General features: G+C 35.6%; 1 protein-coding gene across 2 annotated transcripts in view; it reads left to right on the top strand.

The window, feature by feature from the left end:
- The first annotated feature begins 451 nt into the window (after nt 1-451).
- The window catches only part of dgkg (diacylglycerol kinase, gamma), a 103,412-nt gene continuing 97,863 nt past the window's right edge, over nt 452-6,000 (top strand). Inside the window, exon 1 of one of the 2 annotated variants that reach the window (XM_084420698.1) lies at nt 452-753. The gene's annotated coding sequence lies outside the window, so the exon portion shown is untranslated. The remainder of the gene's footprint in view (nt 754-6,000) is intronic. The other variant, XM_084420699.1, reaches the window with a different exon arrangement.

Here is a 6,000-nt window from a genome sequence, read left to right as displayed (position 1 = left end):
TCAAAAGAACAGCATTTATTAAAAAAAAATATATATATATATAATATTGGAAGATGTGTTCGCTGTCATTATTGATCTATTTAGCGCATCCTTGCTGAATAAAATTAGTCATTTCTATCACAACAAACTTAAACTGTAGAGTATAAAAAAATTAAGTAGAATATATATATATATATATATATATATATTTTTTTTTTTTAAGTAAATGACTTAAAAAGTAAATGACTTTTTAAATGACCACATTTTAAAGATCATGACTCAGAATTCTTTATGCATTATTCAGTTTTCTTTATGTCCAAAAAAGGCTTTATAGCAGAAATTATTTTAGGTTCTGTGGTGATACTTTACAGTAAGGGGCACTAACTGTGGTGGTAAGGGTTGTTCGCAAGGGGGAGGTGCTGGTCCTATGAGAAGCACTTTGATATTGCACTGTTGATGAGAGAGCGAGTGTGTGCAGAGTGAGAGTGAGAGAGCGAGAGAGAGACAGAACGACAGCAGAGCGCTCTGTAAACAGGCTGTCAGAGAAGAAAGTGCAGGGACATTTTCAATCCGCTACAGCCAAAGGAGTGCGTTGCATGCAACACTGAAGGATAATCACAAGAGGCAGAGAGAGAGAGAGAGAGGGCGAGAGAAGGTTTAATTAATTAATGCAGGAGGGGAGGGATGTTTCTGCTGCTGACTGAGCTCAAAAAAGCATTTTGTTTGTGAGCAGTCTGCTCTGAGCACCATCACCTGAACAAGAAGAGGTATAGGGTAAGATTTGTCTTTTTTTCTCTCACGCACATCTGTTCTCTGCACTCTCATGTGTTTTCTCTGTGCACGTACCGATAAATGCTGTCTGCCGAGCCAGTGACCCTTTTTTTCCTCTCACGGTGTCTGTTCTCTATGGTTCTGTCAGTCAGCAATGAAAGCCTGCAGATCAGAAACTGTCACACTAAAACGTGCACATTTATCAAGGCTTTTAACTTGTGAGTCTGAATTAATTGCTGCGCTTTGTGTTGATTTTGGTTTTTGTCTCAGTTGCACCATCTTCATCGTCTCGCAGGAGAGGATTTTAGGTGTTTCCTGTGCTTTGTTGAGTTCACGTGTAGGATGTTGCCTGCTTAGTGCTTTTGTTATGGTCTACATTGTCATAGTTTGTCTGCCATGTCAGAGCTGAGTGCAGATAGTGTTTATATTTCACACTCAGTGAGAGATCAATGCCGTTGGATGATGGATGGATTCTTTTGATATGGGGGGAAATTCAGCTCGACTATTTGACCGGGTTTGTTTGGCATCTTTCGTGATGCCCTGGGGTGGCCCACAATCTCTGTTGTGAGGGAATGCAATCAATTTTGATGTGTGCGATGATTCATTCTCTTCGCAAACCTGTGCTATCATGTGGTCGGGAGACGCTGGTAAATCTCCAATCTGCTTGCTTAATTAAGGCTCATCATGTAATCACCAAAGGCACTGGGTCTTCATGTCTCAACAGGATCTCTGAAGCAGGAACAGCTTGAGCACTGCGTGTGTGTGTGTGTGTGTGTTTTCATGGGTAGAAGCTTTGAGCTTTTTCTCTATAGCTGCTTGAGGACGCGATTCATGTTTTCAGTCCTCAGAGAGGGCATGCCGAATGCTTGTGTGCATGTTTGCAATGTTTTACTCGGTAATTAGACATGCTCTCAGTCATTATAAAAAGACACACTGAGTAGAAATATAAAGACAGAGAAAAGATTGCTCATGACACTTTACCCAAGGTCAAAAACAGCAGTCAGCCACAGAGTATCTTAATGGAGTCCACGATAAAGAAGAGCCTGAATAAACACTTACTGATCATCAAACTGTTTTCTTTGGCTTGTCTCTCATCTTTACTATGCCGCTCTTGTGTAGATGAATATGTTTCTGTCTGGTTGAGAAGCGCAGTGTTTTGTCCTGGTGTCCTCACTTGAAGCATGTAGTATGTACACATTATGGGAGACACTGTGTTAGTGGGAAACTTTTTTAAATAAATAGAAAGGGAGCTATGCATGTTGTTTTATTTAGAATAAGTGTTGGCACATATTACATATAGTGCTGTGGCTTTCAGTACATTAGTGTCTTTCTTCTTCCTATTTCCAAGTAGGTACTTCATGTTATTGTCATTTACTTTATCGTTCTTGCAACAACAACAACAACAATAATAGTAGTAGTAGTAATAATAATAATAATAATAATAAATATAACAACAATTTATCAGGAATATAATTGTTTCTATATAATTTTTTTTGATATTTTAATATTTTTTTAAATTAGATATTTTATTATTTTATGTTCTTCCCACTAATTTTATTTAAATATTAATAATAATAATAATATGAAGAATTGCAGAATATTAATTTTATTAAATATTAGCTGCATAATATAATTACATTTATTTAATATACCGGTAATAATTCTGTTAATGTTAATGTAATGTTAATGCATTAAATAATAATTACTTTACAAAAAAAATAAAAAATTCTGAATTCAGAGATATATAAATATTATTGGAAATATGTGTTATATTAAAAAAAAAGAAAAAGAATTGCTCTTTCCACTTTGATCATTTGGTTAGTGCTCTGTTGTTGATGTTCAGTTACATTAATAGACATTCTGGCTGGATTTAAGGGCAGTAGGTTTCCCATAGCTGGGAATCAGAGCAGGTCTTGCCTGGCTTTTCCATGTCATTGCATTGCAATTTCGAACCAAACCCTCCTGTTGCCATGACATCCAACCCCTCTGTAAATACTCCCAGGATTCTTTGAGCATGTAGGCCCCAGGAGGAGAGAGAAAGAGAGAGAGAGAGAGAGAGAGAGAGAGAATATTTTTCCCAGTATTATGGGTGTTCAGCCTCCAACATTAAATGTAATTTATTTATACATCATTTAAACTTTTTATAAAGAGTTTTGTAAAGAAACTGTTTACATAGATTTTCTGACGTGGTGCAACCGAAAAGAACCTTGCATGTTGGACCATTAAGGATACCATGCTAAATCTCAATTCAGTCACACACTTTACTAATGCATAAGTGGCAAATGCAGCTGTAAGTAATTATATTTGCTTTGTGGTAGCTCGCACTTAAAGCGTCGTCAAGTTGTTTTTGATGTGAGAAAAGAGAACTCTAAAAGCCATGTCATGTAAATGCATCAGATAGAGTCACAACAATGAAGTAAGCACAATATTCAGTTTTGTGTTGGGAGTTACTGTAAATGCTCCTGTCTGCTCTTTAGGCCCGGACATGCTACGCCGATTCTGCTTCTGTGAAATCAATAGAAAAGAAAAATGTCTTTACCCAGACAGCAATGCCCAGACCCAGAAGAAGATCCATACCTAAATGCCCTCAGTGCATCTATCAATCAGACAACATTTCTACTTAAGTAGTGTGTGAGATGCTTTTTTTCTTTCTGAATTGTTCCACTGTTCCTTCTGCAGCTCTTCTGTGGCCTTAAATTATAAAAGGGGCCGGGCACGGGTTTGTGGGCAGAGCATGTATAAGCATGTATGAGTCCTGCTTTATAAATAGATATTCATAGAACCACTGAAAACATTAAGTTGTTCGAGAAAGTGTTATGTCATGCTCATATAAAATGTGTATGAATTTATTAGGTACATTTATTAGGTGTACATTTTTAATTCTAAATAAAATAAAAAGGTCCCACTTTATATTAAGTGGCTTTAAGTACTATGTACTTACATCGAAAAGTAGGTACAATGTACTTGTTGTGTTCATGTTGTATTGTAAAACACTTTTGCTGCTATTGAGGTGGGATACGGGTAAGGTTAGGGACAGGTGTGGTGGTATGGGAAGGTTTAAGGGTGGGTTAAAGGGTCAACAGTGTAATTACAAATGTAATTACATAAATTAATTACTGCTGTAATTACATGCAGGTATTTTTAAAATATAAGTACAATGTAAAAACATGTACGTACACAATAAGTCCATTGTATCAAATTATTAATTTCAATGTTAGTAAAGCCACTTAATATAAAGTGGGACCAAATCAAATAATGCTGAAATCTAAATAAAGCTGAAATAAAAGAAACTATTAGATGAGAACTTTAGAAAATTTTACTTAAAAACTGAGATAAAGTAAGTGTACTAAAATTACTAAAACTAAAGTAAAAAATCAATTGTGCCAAATATAAATATTTAATTAAATTACTTGAATACTTAAATACTATATAAATAATGCTAAATAATACTGAACTGATCACCAAGTTTTTCCACCATTTTCTTTAGCAGTTCTCTTAGGTTAAATTTGGTGTGACAAATTAATTATTAAAAGTACAAATGCTGTATTTTCTCAATTAATATGAGGTATTAGAAACTATATAAGAATTAACATGAAATAGAACATTGCTGTTAAAATATTATAACATGGCATATATGAGGACAATTGAAATATTGTAAATAAAACTTTATGCATTACAAAATAAAAAACTAAATATATTGAGAGTATGAGAAGCATTCCTGTGACAAAAGTTATTATTCCCTGATGGATCTATAGGTTATAGCTGATTATAAAATGGCTGTCAAAAGTGTGTCATTGACAACTATAATTGCTAACAAGCAAAGGTTGAGTAGTTTGCTGCAATACTGTATGTTGTCTCATTAAAACATATATTGTAAAAAAGATCATGTTGATAAATAGATTTCATGGCTTTTTTCTACTGAATTCAGTGTTACACACAACAACAAAAAGACTCAGGGTCGAAACTCTACTTACACCTACGTTTCTCATGCAAACATTGTGAATATTGTAAACTGTTATTATATGTGGCGAAATAAATATAAACTGCTTGAAACTTCTTGAACATACAGTGTATTTTTGTAAGCACAAGTAATATCAGGTTGACAATCTACAACCACATACTGTAGAAATGCACTCAAATTGCAACTTGCTAATTTTTTGGCACATCTGGGAGTTTCATGTGAAAGGCCAGCAGTTCCTGTCATTGAAATGGCATTATCAGGTCTCTTCCAGCCTCATCCCTAGGGTTTGATAATGTGACATCTTTAGCTGCCACTCTCATCCACTGTCAGAGCTCTTTCTTCCGGCTGCACGCCAGACCACAGAGATCTGTTGAGTTCTTCTGTGGAGAATATTACAAAAATATGACACCATACCTTATCATATTTAAGACTGTGACAACAGGGTGTGGGTTAGTGAAACTGGCTGCACATGGTAGCACTGCTGTTGTCTCTGAATGGACTGCGACTCCTGCGGCCCAGCCATGCTGTTTAATTCTAGAGCGGACTGTGTTTATGGAAGCTGGGATTTTGATGATTCTGTGCCCCTCACTAACCTCTCAATCCCAGCTGTTCAGCCTGCCACTCTCTGCAGATTTTTCATTCATCACAGCCGCTGTCTCATTCTCCTGTGTATAAACTCTCTGTGTGAGCCTGTCCACTGTCCTGGAGGCGAGTGATTTTACTGCCATGGCTGGACAGCAATGCACTTGGAAACACAAAGACTTTTAATACTAAAATATATGTATATGTACAATACTGTTTAAAAGTTTAGGGTTAGTAATATATATATTTTTAAGAAAATAATACTTTTATTCTGCAAGGATAGGCTACATTAAATTCTGCAAAAGATAGTTACATAGATTTCTATTTCTAATAAATGCGGTTCTTTTGAACTTCCTATTCATGAAAAATCACTGTTTTCAAAATAGATAACTAATATAATAATAATATGCACCAATCAGCATATTAGAATGATTTCTGAAGGATCATGTGACAACATGTGGTGCCATCCCAAAGAGGCACAAAATCACTTTCACGGACCTTTACCTCGACTGTTTCAAGTTGGTGGAATGACAAGCCCAACCTCAACCCATTTAGAGTCTTTAGCCATTTTCATGAAACATCTGAAGACGCATCTTTTTCATCAACACATGACCCATTAACACTTACTATTCTATTTAAAAAAACAACCTTGCTACGTGTAATGTGCTATACTAACTGGGACTGGTCACAGCACTTGCATACTTGTT

The sequence above is a fragment of the Rutilus rutilus genome (genome assembly GCF_951802725.1).
Source record: "Rutilus rutilus genome assembly, chromosome: 10".
Taxonomy (NCBI): Eukaryota; Metazoa; Chordata; class Actinopteri; order Cypriniformes; family Leuciscidae; genus Rutilus; species Rutilus rutilus.
This window is presented reverse-complemented; position numbering and strand designations above follow the sequence as displayed.